The 15,445-nt window shown below is 41.4% G+C and overlaps 1 pseudogene; it reads left to right on the top strand.

Moving 5' to 3' along the window:
- The first annotated feature begins 2,555 nt into the window (after positions 1–2,555).
- Positions 2,556–3,299, top strand: LOC137769111 (ADP-ribosylation factor-related protein 1 pseudogene; annotated as a pseudogene).
- Positions 3,300–15,445: the final 12,146 nt, after the last annotated feature.

The raw sequence follows: 15,445 nt of genomic DNA, 5'->3' as shown, positions 1-15,445 counted from the left end.
GTTATTTCCTCCAGTGAAGTCTTGAACCCCTCCAAGTCATTCATGAGGGTTAGATCAACTTCTTCCCAACTCCTGTTAATGCTGATATTTTGACCTTTTCCCATGAATCACGGATGTTCTTAATGACATCTAGAATGGTGAATCCTTTCCAGAAGGTTTTAAATTTACCTTACCCCAGTCCATCAGAGTAATTACTATCTATGGCAGCTATAGTCTTATGAAATATATTGTTAAATCATGAGACTTGAAAATCAAAATCACTCCAAGCTTAATCCATGGGCTGCAGAATGGATATTGTGTTAGCAGGCATGAAAACATTATTCTCATTACACACCTTCATCAGAGCTCTTGGGTGACCAGGTGCGTCATCAATGAGCAGTAATATTTTGGAAGGAATCTTTCCTCTGAGCAATAGGTCTCCACAGTGGGTTTCAAATATGTACAAAACTCGGAGTTCAAGACTGCATGCAGACAATATTCAAAACTAACAGGTAGGTTTTACATTTTATCAGCTGCTCTTTTCACATAACATGCACAAAAATGGCTAAATGGAAAAAGACTGATCATAGCAAGTATTGGTGCGCATGTGGAGCGACTCAAACTCTCATATGTTGAAAGTGTTACAGCCACTTGCACATCTATTTGGCATTCAGTATCTACTAGTGACAAATATGTATATTCCACTCCTAGATATAAACTTGGATATACACTTAGCAGAAACAACTACATATGTTCATGAAAAGGCATGTACACTAGTGCATAGCAGCACTCTCCTTAAAAAAGTAAAAAAGGAAACAATTCAAAGGTTCATCACAGCAGAATGAATGAATAAATGATCTTACATTCATACAATGAAATGCTATGCAGTAATGAGAGTGAATGAACTCCTTCTACATGGAATAGCACAGTTTAATCTTACAAACATTATGTTGATTGAAATAAAGCCAAACACAAAAGAATTCCTTCTTTTTGATTTCATTTATATAAAGCTCAAAAATAGGCAAAACTAATCTATACTGTGAGAAGTTAGGATAATGACTACCTTGGAAAGCATAGTTACTGGAAGTGGTCATTAGTGGGGTTCTGGGACACTGTCAATGTTCTATTTCTTGATCAGGTTGCTGGTTATATGGGTATTTTCTCTTGGTGAAAATTTACTGAGCTGTACACTTATGACTTGTGCATATCTCTAATAAGCTGTGTGTAAATAATTATTCTTTTAAAAATAAGATCTTGCTCCTATACTTTCATTGGTTTTCATTCTGGGAACCCTCCAGGTTTTCAGTGAACAGCTATGAACTATCCCATCCTGGCTCTGGCAGGCGGAGGAAAAGTAATCATTCTGAAATACATCTGGAGCATTCTCTATAACAAAGGCCTACTCTCCAGGGAAAAAGACTCTACCAGCAACTTACCCTAGGTAGAAGGAAGGGTCTTCACCCACCTCCAGCTCCCTCTAGCCTTCCTGTCTCACCTAAGGGGGAAAGAAGAGAGCAAAGAAACACTCATGAAAGTCAAAACCCAGGGACACAGGCCCACTAAATGACTGACTTTTAATCATAAGATTATAGATCACTTTTCCACCCACACACCCTACGACCACACCAACAGGACTCCAGTATAATAACAATAGATAACACTGAAAGAGCTGCAAGGTGCAGACTTTATCTAAGGAGTAATTCTTAGGGAAGCTTCCAAAAACAGGGAGACAAAAACAAGTACACTCCAGGAATCTGAAGCCAGTGGCACCTACGGCTAGAGCAAACATTAAACACAGCCCAACTTCTAGCCAGATTAACATAGAACCTCACTCACACTAAGGGCCTGTTTATAATTCCTATTATCTCATGCCTGACCTTAAACAAAAAAAATCACAAGACAAGCTAAAAGGCAAGAAAAAGGAAGATTTCCAGGCTGGACCAATATATACTTTTAATATACAGTATAAACTCTCTCCTGAATAACTGAATTAATCTACTCGATTCAAGGTAATTTTTTTCTTCATTGGGCATACGGCTTAGTTATCTGTTTGAGTTATAAATAGTATCACACTTTTGGAGATTGTAATACTGAATTTAATTAACACATTTTCTGCTAACATGCTGAATAACATTCTTTACCTCAGATCTCTGCTCAAATGTCACCTCATCAGTGAGTCCTTACATCACTTAAAATAGCAGCACTTCTCCACACTCCTGATCCACTCCCCCTGTTTATTTTTCTTCATAGCACTGATCTTTATCCGACACATTATACATTTTATTCGATTGTTTATTATTTCCCTCCCCCCGCTAGAACATAAGCTTCAGGACGGCTCATTTGTTCATTACCTCTCCCCAAAGTTCCTATGACAGTTAAGTGTTTGGTAAATATATGTTAAGTAAACGAATAAATATACACTCCATCAACATTTATTTATAGTGAAATAAAGATACCAGATTATACGATGGTGGCTCACCCTGATTGAATTCTTACCGTGTAGGAAGAACTGTGCTGGCGACGGCCCACGGGCCGTCGGGCGCGCGGTGGCTCCAGGGGCCAGGGGTGGGTGCAGGATGTCAGACCTGTACAAGGACATGCTTCTGAAGGACCAGTACTGCATCCTGATCCTGGGTCTGGACAACGCCGTGAGGACTACTGTCTTGGAGCGGTCAAAAACCCGGTTTCATAAGAACTCCAAGGGGATGATTCTGTCCAAAATCACCACCACCGCGGGTCTAAACATCGGCACTGTGGACGCAGGAAAGGCTCGCCTCCTGCTGCGGGGTTTGGGCGGGGTGGGGGGTGGGGGCAGGAAGAGCTGCAGTCCTTGTGGGACAAGGACCAAGCAGAGGGCCACGGCGTCCTCTATGTCATGGCCTCCACGGAGGAGGAGAGACTGTCCGGGTCCAAGCGTTGGAGAAGATGGTCACGAGCGAGGCGCTGGGCCGCGTCCCCATCCTGGTGCTGGCCAGCAAGCAGGACGTTGAGACTTGCCTCTGGATCCTCGACATCCAGACCGCGTTCAGGGACTGCACCTCCAAGACCGGGCGGGCGCGCCAGCCTGACCCAGGCCTGCTCGGCCCTCACTGGCAAGGGGCTGCGCGAGGGCGTCGGTGAAGCGCGTCGTGCGGAACGTGCGCCGGCCGCCGGCAGCAGGACGTCACGCAAGCGCAGCCACGCCCCCTGGCGCCCACCGCTCATCCCCAGAGCCGCGGGAGCTCTTGCCCGCCCGGTGCCACCCATCCTGGGGCCTGGGGTTGCTTTGCCTTGTGGTTTTTCCATTTGCTTTGTTTAAAAAAAAAAAAAAAGTGTGTTAAACAGCTATAGCTTTTACATGGATTACCTTATTGAAGCTTCACAACAACTCTCTATGTAGGTACTATTATCTTATCCCTTTTGCAAATGAGAAAGCTAAAGAACAAAGAGATAAATTATCCACCATACCCCAGAGATAAATTGAATTTTTTTTTTTTATCTTTCAGAATTTTGTCTAAATTACCAACCTTATAAGTCATAAATGATAGGAACCCACTCAGCCTAAAGAAGGACCAATATACACATCTCTGAGGGGCTTTTTTGAAGGTATGTCAAACAATTCTGCCATCATCAGACCATCACCCACATCCAGAGAAGACCAGAAGTTTGGAAAGGGTTTCTTGGAAGTAAAAATAGTTGTCTTTTCAGATAATCATTACTAGGTTGAAGAAAAGGGCTGTGGCTTTTCCCATCTTCCTTTCTTCTTTTCACATCCCTCTTCTCCTCAAGAGCTGTGCTGCCCAAGAGAAGAATCCAGAGATGCTCATCTCACTCCCATATTTGCTAAGCGTCAGAAACTCATAGACCCTCCCAAGCTCACTGCACCAAGCTGGGGTGCAGTGAGAGAATTCTCAGTAGCTTAACCTGTGTCCTCTGGAGTTTGGGAGCATACACAGACATAGAATCATATACCTACCTCGTATCTGGATAACGCTGAAGTTAAGTGAAGCAGCCCCTTATTGCAGGGCCTGAAGGTAGGGAGCCATAAACAGTCACAACTCCCAACAGTCTGCCATGACAGAGCCAGGATGAATCTATGTTGAAGGTCCCCATTTATGAAGGTGGATGGCTGGCGCAGTGGAAGCTCAAAAGTGAGAGACTGTGGAATAAACCCACCAGGTGTAGGGTCTGAGTTGGGCATGACAAGTTGTCAGCCGGAGAGGACATCGTCGATATCATTAAACCATGCGGTGCAGAAATCCCCACAACTCCGCCAAAGAATGAAATGCAGCACAAACTGGCACTTGGGTGTCTGTCCCAGAGCAGGCATTGACAACCTATCAACAGTAGCCAAGAGAAAATAAACTTGCAGGACCAAAGAAGTACAAAGTAAATTAAAAGCTTACACTTTGGTTCTAATCTCTTTTCTCCTTCACTGTGCTGCTTCAGATTTCTTTCATGTCAGGTAAGAGGGAGGAGGAATAAATGAACAGGCCCTCCACTAATTCAAGACCACAAGCCCTAGGTCAGCGTGAGTTAGGATAGGGGAGGGAGTTGCTTTTAAAAACTGGATTAAGATGTAAGTCATGTTGTAGTCTGTTGTGGAACTTATAACACATAAACTCCTTTTAGTTGAAAGTTCTCAGGAAGCTATGACATCTGCCTGCCCTTCTTCATCAAGGGATGAAGAAGACTAGATCAAGCCAAACAGGTTGAAAGCAATAGTGAAGAAAAATTAAACTTTCCTGCTTGTACCCTACCAAGATTGGATTATTCTGTAAACATGTTACAATGATAGCACTCGTACTTTATCTAGCCTTAATATATCCAAAAATAAATAATTAAAAAGGAATATAACATAATCCTCATGATCTCTAAAAACACTAAAATATGGCAAAATCTGGGCTAAGAATCCATTTCCTATTTTGGTACCAAGGGTCTAGATTTGTAGTGTCAGTCCTGGCATAAATGGGTTATTTTTGACACAGATTCCACAGCTAATCTCAGTGAACCAGTTTGCATCTGCCCCAACAGCAATATGTGGAATCCAAAATATGCGGCAAAGACCAGCACAACACAATAGAGAAGACACAGTGTGTCTAATCTGCTAAAATACCATAAGATTATCAAGATTATGTATGAAGGGATAGCAAAACACCTACTTAGACAACAAAATAATAACCACAATCATTGATTGAGTGATGTCAGTCACCATACAAAGTACTTTTCTTAGCTCATTTAATCCTATCAACCCGTGAGGTAGGTTCATTATCTTTCCCATATATTTAAATATGAGGAAACTGAGGCATAGGGAAATTTAAAAACTTGTTTGTCATCCAGCTATTAGGTGGCAGATAGGACTTGAAACCAAACATTTAGGATGCAGTCTATGCTTTCTCTAATTTTTATGTAAAAGAGATGTCTCAAGTGGCAAAATGGAACTACTCAAAATTCTTTAAAAGTGGTTATGAAATTATAAGAGAGTTCCCCTGTGTTTCCTTAAGAACCAGAACTCCTAGTGTCAGAGGTATCAGTTTTGAAAAATTTCCTCTGCCCAAAGTTGATTATAGCATTATTATAAAATCCTCAGTGCTTGTCTTTTCTGGGTCTTCAAACCCGGTATGGTGGGCAGGGATTTCTTTAAAGTCAAATTTAGCTGGAGGGGAAATATAAATCATTAAAGGTGGACTGGCCCCAAAGGCTTAGTGCTTCTGTTCTTTTATCTTTCCACTTCTTGTAATACAAATATTACAAGATTACATATTTCTGCATGTTTTCCTTTTTTTAAAGGACTAAATATATATTGGTTTCATATTTTGATTATTACTTTAGTAACTTTAGTAACTTTTTTCATACTTTTGATTATTACTTCAGTTGAAATAAATGTTAAGGGCTCAAAACTAATGCATTCATTCTCTCAGCTACTAGGAGTGTTGCTGCCAATGGCTCTCAACTGAGTTCACCTCTAGAATTATCCTTGGTTGAAAGAAATAGCCTTAGTCAATATTAAAACACTTCCTTGAGGGCTGCTTGAATTTAATGAGTAGTCAAAGTTGTGGTGCAAAGTTCTTGATCCTCCTGACTCAACTGAGACAATTCTGAGGGGCTCTCCCAGTTTCAGAAACATCCATAGGATCAGGTGAGGCCTCTGTTACAAATAATCACAGTTCAGTTTCATCCTCTGCCCTGTTTTACCTTCCTCATCCCTCACTTGTGTTGTTCCCCAGTAAAAGCACTCCCCAATAAACCTGCATGCAGATGCTAGAGTCTTAGAATCTATTCACTGTGGAACTTAACCTAAGAGATTTGGTACTAGGAGTATACCTAGGAAGCAAACTCAGAAATGTGATTTTGGATCCAGATCCACTGCTGGCTATGTGGCAATAAGGACCCTATCATTTGCAGTGCAATTCTTAGAATTTTTACCAATGGTGAACTGGAATGAGATACTGGTGAAACAGTGCAGACTGCCATGTCACCCACTACTGTTGCACCAACACTCTTCTCTCATCAAGTAGCAATAGCTAAGTGAGAAGTGACCATCTAAAGTTGGAGGAGAAAAGGCCAAGCTAAATTCATAAATTGGTTGACTCAGCATATGGGTATAGGCTGAAAATAGACAGCTATTTCACTACAGCCCCACTTAGTGGTGGCCTTGAAAGACAGTGGCTAGAGAAAATTACAGCACTCAATAAAGTTTTGGGCAGTGCTCCTGGTCATTGACTTTGTATGGAAAGAGAAATAGTCATGTATGAACATACATTGATTCATGGACAGTGACGGATGGCTTGGCTATTTGTTTGGGGCCCTGGTATGAGAAAAATTGGAAGACTGCAGGGAAAGATGTATTGGCTATATTCATCAAGGGGGATACGGAGTATGAAGATCCTTGTATTGTATATTAATACCAGAGAATATCCACCACAACCAAGTGGACAGAATTCAACAGCTAATTGATGCTTACACAGCCTATGTCCTTAGCCACTGGCAAATGTCCAATCTGACAGCAACTGAGACCAATACTGAGCCTCCAATATGGTACAATCCCTTGAGGAGATGAACCAGTCATCTGGTGGCAAGTTGAGTACATTGGATTCCTTCTACACCGCAAAAACCAGTGATTTATATTGACTGGAACCAACAATTATTCTGAGTACGGGTTACCTTTATTGCTTTCAAGACCTCAACCAGTATCACTATACAAAGATTTACAGAGTTTTTAATCTACCAACATGGGATCCCTCAAAACAACAAACAAAACCAGAGGAAACATTTTAAAGAAAAAGTGGTCCAGTCATGAGCACATGGTCATGGGTTCCATTGGTCCTGTTACATTCTGTGTTACCTGGAAACTACCAGCTTGGTGGGGTGATGGAATGTGCAGATGAGACACCAGCTTGGATAATGGGGCACCATCCTTCATGATATGACACATCCCCTGAATCAACATCCGTTATATTGTGCTTGGTCCCCAATATATAAACACCTGGACACAGGAACCAAGGGGTGCAGGTAAGAGTGTCTCTAATGATAATCAATCTCAGAGACCTACTCGGAGTTTTGCTTCCTATAGCTTTAACTCTAGACTCCATGGCTCTAGATATTCTGGTTTCCAGGCAGAGAACCCTTCCGCCAGAGGACACAGTAAGAGTCCCACCAAACTTTAAGTCAAAATTGACCCCTGGACACTTCAAACTTCTTGTACCCAGAGTTCAGCAGGCAAGCAATGGTGGCACCATCATGGCAGGTATAATTGATCCTGATATTCATAGGGAGGCAAGGCTGCTGGTACATAATAGGGATAGGGAAGAATTCATTTGGCATCCAAGTGGCCCACTGGGGCATCTGTTGGTTCTCCTATGTTCATTATTGACAGTAAATAGTCAAGTACAGCAGTTATTGCTTGGGAAATGCACAGGACTAGGGGCTCTCATCCCTCATGGATAAGAGTCTGCATCACTCAACCACGTAAGCCATCAAGACCAGCAGAGAGCTAGTCAATGGTGAGGTAAATCTAGAATGAGTAGTAAAGGAGGGAGATGATGTATATCCCTGAACTTAGCTGCAGCAGTGGGGTCTTCAGTTTGTGCTGTTAACTGTTCTCTTGCATGTTTTCCTGGTAGCAGAGGCCAACCAGAATCCTGGAAGAGCTGATTTCAGATGGGATAAATTCATTATGTGAAGTAAATGGATACAAGAGACACACAGGGGTGAACTGTAATAAATGCTGCAGTGTACCTCCCAGGTCCCTCCTCGGAGCCTATGTGCCCATTCCCCAGTTGTCAGAAGTGTTGACTATTGACAGCTCTTAGCTGAACGCTTCTCTGAGAATTACCCTTGGTTTGTGGAAGCTTCCTCATCCAAGGTTACGTCCCTTCCCTCTGGGTAGTCTGGTGCCAGTGATTGGTTGATGCAGGGGTACAAAACCTAACCTCTTTGCCTCCGTTGGGGCAACCTGCAACTCTGAAGGGCCATCCCAGCTCTGTTGCAACTGCATCATGGTTAAACTTTTCCCTCTGCTCAATCCTGCTTTCTTCACCCCTCTCATATGCTGTTCTCAAGACCACTTCTCCAATAAACTGCTTGCATGCATGTCTCTCAAGACCTGCGTGTCAAATTTCAATTAGCATCCTTTTCTTGCCTTCTTCATGAGATAAGATTGCCAGTGCTGGATACTGAAGACACAGCCTAGGAGATGTGGTACTTACTCATCTAATATTAAAAAGTGCCATAACCTATTTCCTTTGAAACCCCCGCAGCGGCTCTTTTTAATATGAAACAATGTAAAGTCTTTACAAAAGCCACCAATTTCCTGTATCTTTAAGCCTCTTGTCTCATTTCAAGAACCACAAAAACACTATCATTAACAAAAGCCAGCAGTATTTCTCAACCTAAATTCAAATTGGATATTTCAGTTTGTTTACTACAAAAACCATCTCCAGAAGTGTCTCTATGGTTGCCGGAATAATGTTTCATTGCCAACAAAATAAAATCAAAACCCTTGCCATGGTAGGTTCTCCAACTTTGTCTTTAAGTTAATCTCCACTATACTCTGCTCCAGCTACACTGGCTGATAAATAATTCACTAAGATGTCTTGTGCCATTGTTGGAGTGCCCTCCTCTCTCACCACTCTCCCACCCGCTAGTGAATCCCATCTCTCATGTCATCTCTTTCATAAAGTTTTCATGACCAACAGAGGTCATGAAAATGTTTCCCATAGTTCATGGGAGAAAGACACTAATCCTTAACACAGCCTAGAAGCTTCTGCGTTACATGGCCTTTCTCTCTCTCTCTGTCCAGCTTTCTCTTGCATGTTGCTCTCGAAGTTTCAGTCCCCCTGGCATTTTTCTCTTTATAGCACCATATTCTTCCTTCTAAAGGGTTATTTGCATACCAGCCTTCATTCCTATAACACTTCCTCTGGCCTGAAAGTTCCAGTCCTTTGCCTGGTTAATTCTTATTCTTTCAGATCTAAGATCAGTCTTCACTTCCTCAGGGAAACTTTACCTGATTTCTCAGAATAAGTAAGAATTCCTTTATTGTATGCTCTCACAGAACACATAATTCCAGTTATGGCAACAGCTATGTGCTAGCTACTCTCTTTCCCTCAGTGATTCAGTGCTTTTCTTATTGGCTCAGAAAGGTTTGGGTAGAAGATCAGAAATACTTAATGTAGGTACTTCCAGGAAGAAGGAATTAAATATGGGAATGCAAAGCCCACACAAGTCTTTGGAAGGGTGGGAAGAGTGAAGCCTAGGGGAAAATGCCATTCAAATTCAGGATACGATAAAGTACAGGAGTCACTTGTGATCTCTGCTGGACCTTTGTGGCTAATTCACAAGAGGAAGCCCAGAAGCTGCTAGCGACACCTCCTATCAGCTGCTTGCCAAAGCTCATGAAGTTTCCTAACACCTCACAGGAGAAAACTACCTTCTGCTTCTTTTCTTCCTTCTAAATCTCCTATGAGAACCTCTCATGAGTGGAATCTAATCTACTAGGAATTTTGGGCAACATAGTTTCCAGGCTTCCAGATCAGAGTCAACAAAATTTTTCTGTAACGGGCCAGATGGTGAATATTTTAGACTTGGTCAATGTAGTGTGAAAAGGAAGTACATAGAGACACTGAAATTTGAATCTCAGATAGTGTTTGCATGTTATAAACTCTTATTTTTCTTTTGATTTTTTTTCCCCCCAACCATTTACGTTTGTAAAAACCATTCTCAGCTTTGAGCAGTGCAAAACAGGTGGCAGGCTGAATTTGGGCCACAGACAGTTGTTTGCCAACCCTTGTCCTAGACTCTGCAAAACAAGAAAGCTGGAAATGGTGCTGACATGTCAACAATCTGGCCACTGACTAATAAGACCACGATGATTTTAGGATCTCAACAAGGCCAGAAGAGTTAGGGAAGAGAAAGTGAAGAGCAGGAGCAGATGTCAGCGGAGTCTGAGCCATCACTCCTGAAATTTACTTGTGGTTTCTTGACCCGCTCAGGCTCAGTCTTGCACGTACATACATACCAATCACATTTCATAAGGGAATGAATGCTGTTGCACACATCCAACTTCATAATGTCTTCAGTTGATGGTAGACATTCTTATAGTCCATTCTTAGAGTCACGTGGTGTTCTACACCATATTGGGCTGTTTCTTTTCTATTAGAGCCTAGTAGTAAACACAAAGCAGCTTTGCCACTGGAAAATAGTGGTTGGCAGAAGAGGAAATAGGCTTCCTTCCAAAACCTCAGGGATCTGCTTTGTGATGTTACTATTGCTGGCACATACTTCATCCCTTTCTGCCACAAATTTTTCAAGTACTACTCGGTCTTCTGGGTCATAGACCTAAGTGGCAGGTCACCTTGTGTAAAAACTTGGACCTGCTGCAGACCCTCTCTTGCTCCACATATCTCTTGCAACAGGAAGCCTTACAAGTTACCTTGTAGATGGATCAGAGCAGTATGCCCAAATATAATGCCGTAGATAAGTTAAGTCCTAGGGCTCTTTCCGCTGTGGGCTGTGCAAAGTGAGGCAACTTGTCTCTCATTTAAGAGGGAATATCTTGACGTTTTTATACCATTGTCCTACTAGAAACTTCATAACATCAGAGATCTGTGAACTTTCACATGGTTGCCTCCCTTCCTCAACTACGCTTTTTCTTCCTAAGGCATCTGGTTATTAGTTTCTTCCTGATGTCCCAACATGATACCCTGTTCCATGTCAAGGTAATCAAGGTCCCCCCAGACCAGAATATCAGCTATTCAAAGCCGTGGTCTGTGACAATGATGAAAAGAGCTTATACCAGAATGTAAATCAATGCACTGCTCCCTCATCGAAAAAGTCTTGCTAAGAAAAAATTGTCAGCTGAACAGAACAGTGTACTTAGTGCCATAGTTCACATTCTGGTGCAAGCTCCCTAATTCATTGGGAACATGTAAGAAACATGGACCAGAAACCAGGTCACAAATGACACTTGGTGAGGATCACTGCTCTAGTCTAGACTATAATATGACAGAGATCAGACATTGCTTTGATAAAAGACAGCAAAGGTGTACTGCTGAACCCCTGGGCAAAGGTGAGATGTTGCAGGTTATACTTGCTGATGGAAACTAAAGGAAAGACATTTGCTAGTTCAGTAGGCACATATCACATGCCAGAGGCAGACTTGTTTTAATAAAGATACCAGCTATTGTTTGCCTCATATTACCAAGGTCCCATTTCCCCTTGGTGAAGAGTTCATCCACGCACTCATCAAATGTATAAATGACCTAGTTCTGTAATCCAGTTTGATGGACTGTGTCTTAGGGCAACTTCTGGAACCAGTTAGTGTATCAGTCAAGATTTGGACAAGAAATAGATGGTGTAGTCAAACAGTAAATAGAAAGATTTTAAAAAAGGACTGTTTACAAGTTTTAGCAAGTTTAGGGGACCAACAAAGATTGGTAAAGCACCCAGGAAGTAGCAAGGGATGAAAGTCATTATCAGCTTGAGACCCGAAGGATGAAGCAGTGTTACTAGAATTTGGAGAGCTGAAGTCAGAGGTGAAATGTTGCCCTCCAAAAGGTTGGTAGAGGGCAGCCACTATAAAAAATGTGGACCAGCAGGGGGAAAGCACCACCACACTGTCCTCCTGCCACCTGGTCTCCCATTGGTGCCTGGCCTTGGCCAAACCCAACACTAAGTCAGAGAACAAGGGAGTACCAGTGATGCTGTCCCAAGAGGTCAGCTTCCCAGGACACACAGCCAGGTAGAGAAGGGCAGAGGATGACTCTTAAAAGGTCAGTAGAGAAAAATATGCACTCTTGAAAGGCAAATAGAGAATAACATACATTCCTCCACGAGAGAAAATTTTGATAAAATAGGTTATATGTCTACAATCAAATACCATATAGAAATTTTAAAAATTGAACTAGCTTTCCAAAGTAAGTAAATCTCAAGAATATAACAAGTGAAAAACAGGAAGCAGCAGCAGGATACCCACACTATAACATTTATATAATATTTAAAATCCAATAAAACCATATTTTATGGATACATAAATATGTAAAAAAGGATAGTCTAGCAGTAACCACTGCAGATGAAGTTCTGTATACATCACTGTTATGGGATGACTATGCCTGAAAATATCTTCATTCCCCCCCAACACGTGCATAGTTTGGCTGGGTGTGTTAATTATCTATTGCTGTGTGTTGTGGCTTGAACTGTGTCCTCCAAAAAGACATGTTGAAGTCCTAACCTCCAGTACCTCAGAATATGAACTTATTTGGAAATAAGGTCATTGCAAATGCAGTTAAGTTAAAATGAGGTCGTACTGTAGTAAGGGGAGCCCTTAATCCAACATGACTGGTTTCATAAGAGAAGAGACACAGGAGGAATACCATGTGAAGATGTGGGTAGAGATTAGAGTAATGCAGCTGCAAGACAAGGGGTGTTAAGGATTGCTGATAACCCACCAGAAGCTAGAATATGCAAGGAAGGATTCTCCCCTATAGGTGTCAGAGAGCATATGGCCTGGCGGACACTTCAGTTTCAGACTTCCAACCTCCAGAACTGAGACAATAAGTTTCTGTTGTTTTAAGCCACCTGGTTTGTGGTAATTTGTTACAACAGCCTTAAGAATCTAATACAATCTCAGGATTCTTACCCAGAGTAAGTAACATGTTTCTCGACTTTGAGTCTCCATTACGTATAGGTGGGTGATGCCATCTTTCAGTCAAGGGCAGGCTGTTCTTCTCCTGCCCTGATACAGTTCAGGCTCCAATATGCAGACACAGTGTGGTCCAAGAGCCCACAGTCAGCCCTGTGACTTCAGTTTGGGGCTGGCCCATCTTCCCTGACACCCCCAGGTTACACAGTTTCAGCCCCTACTCGCTGCTGTGGTGTTCAATATGCTTTTTAGGAAAGCCTCTCCATTTCTGATTGATGAGATTTTCATTTCCAGTTTTCATAGTAGCCTCTGTGCTTATATGTTTATATGTTGCTGTCATTTATGTGTTTGGACTGGAATGGAGGAAGATTTTGCTTATATTCCATCAGTGATATTGAACTGGATGAATTGCCATAGTCTCCTTAGACCCAGATTTAGTTTTTGTTTCTCACGGTCCAGAGTCAAACTACTCACTAAACAGTTCATTGAATTCATGAATACTACGTATGAAGTGCCAAAGTACTTAGGGGAATGAGCTACCTAGTGTACTCAAAGGAAAATCCTGGAAAGTTCCCAGGAGCAGATGCCTGTGGGTTTCATTTATTTGTCTGCTTTTTTTTTTTTTTTTAGAATCAGAGACACTGTACGATGTTGTGAGGAAAACAGAAGGAAAAAGAGGCTTAGATTCTAGATCTGGCTTAGATTACACATAATAAACATTTATTGAAATCTGCCATGTGTAATACAATGCATTAAGCCATGGATTTTACATTTTGAGGGTGGAGAGAATGGAGGACAAAGATGAATAACATATCCAAACTCTTGGCTCTGGTTTACTAAGCCCACATGCCGTGGACCACTCTTGCTGACCTCACATTGTACTAGTCTGCTCAGTGGGCGCCAGCCTCACTGGCCACTTTCTCTTCCCTGTACACATAGCTTCTTCCTATTTTGGGGTCTTGGATTGAAAGGATTCTTTCCCTTATTATCTGCAGCTACCCAGGTCACTTGAAACATTGTCCAATTTTGTCACATATTTAGATTCATTCACCCACCACCACAGGTAAGATACCAAATGGTTCCATTACCACAAGGATCCTTTATGTTGCCCTTTTATAACCACACTCACCTCCCATTCACCCACCACACCGACTTTCCAAATTCTTGGTAACAAGTAATATATTCTCCATTTCTAAAATTCTGTCATTTCAAAATGTTATGTAAGTGGAATCGTATAGCATATACCTTATTGGGATTGGCTGTTTAGCATGTACCCTACTGGGATTGGCTTTGTTCACTTATTATAATCCCCTGGAGATTCTTTCAAGCTGTTGCCTATATCAGTAGTTTTTTATTTTTTATTGCTGAGTAGTGCTCCATAGTAGGGATATACCACAGTTTGTTTAACCACTTACCTGGTATAGGCTTTCTGGGCTGTTTCCAGTTTTGGGTTATTACAAATAAAGCTGCTATGAATATTCATATGTGAACATTAAGTTTTCATTTTTCTGGGATAAATGCCTAGGAACATAATTTCTGGGTTGTATGTTATTGCATGTTCAGTTTTATAAGAATCTGTCATGCTCTTCCAGAATGGCTCTACCATTCTATCAGCTATATATGCCTGGTCCAGTTTCTCTGCAACCTCACCAACTTTTGGTGTTTGATGTGGTCACTAAGGTTTGTCTTAGCCATTCTGATGCACGTGCAGTGACGCTCATTATGATACCCATTTTCCTAATGGCTACCAATGTTGAACATCTTTCCAGTAAGCTTCTTATCTGTATATCCTCTTCAGTGAGATGTCTGTTCATGTCTTTGGCACATTTTTAAATTGTGTTGTTTTTTTTTTTTACTGTTGAGTTTTGAGACTTCTTTATATATTCTAGATGCTGGTCCTTTTACTGGATATAAAATTTGTAAATATTTTCTTCTAATCCTGGCCTTCATCCTCTTCACATGGGTTTTCACTGAGCAAAATATTTAATTGTGATGAGGCCCAAATTGTCAATTTTTAGTTATAGGAATCATGTTTTGGGGGCTAAGTCTAAGAACTCCGCTTAGTCCTAAATCCAGAAAATCTTCTATTTTTTTTCTATAACCAATACTGCCCTCTTCCAATTAATATAGCAATATAGATGCCTCAGTAATGGATGGAATGATTCCCTCCCCCACACATTTTTATTCTTTGTCAAGATTATTTAGCTATTTTAGCTATGCCTTTCCATATGCATTTTAGAATAAGCTTGTCTATATCTAAAAAAACTGTTTAGAAAATTTTTATAGAAACTACATTAAACCTATAGATCAATTGAAAAGAACTGTCATTTTTACTATGTTGAATCT

The sequence above is a fragment of the Eschrichtius robustus genome, chromosome 9 (genome assembly GCF_028021215.1).
Source record: "Eschrichtius robustus isolate mEscRob2 chromosome 9, mEscRob2.pri, whole genome shotgun sequence".
Lineage (NCBI taxonomy): Eukaryota > Metazoa > Chordata > Mammalia > Artiodactyla > Eschrichtiidae > Eschrichtius > Eschrichtius robustus.
The sequence above is the reverse complement of the archived record's forward strand: the minus strand, read 5'-3'. Positions and strand labels throughout refer to the sequence as shown.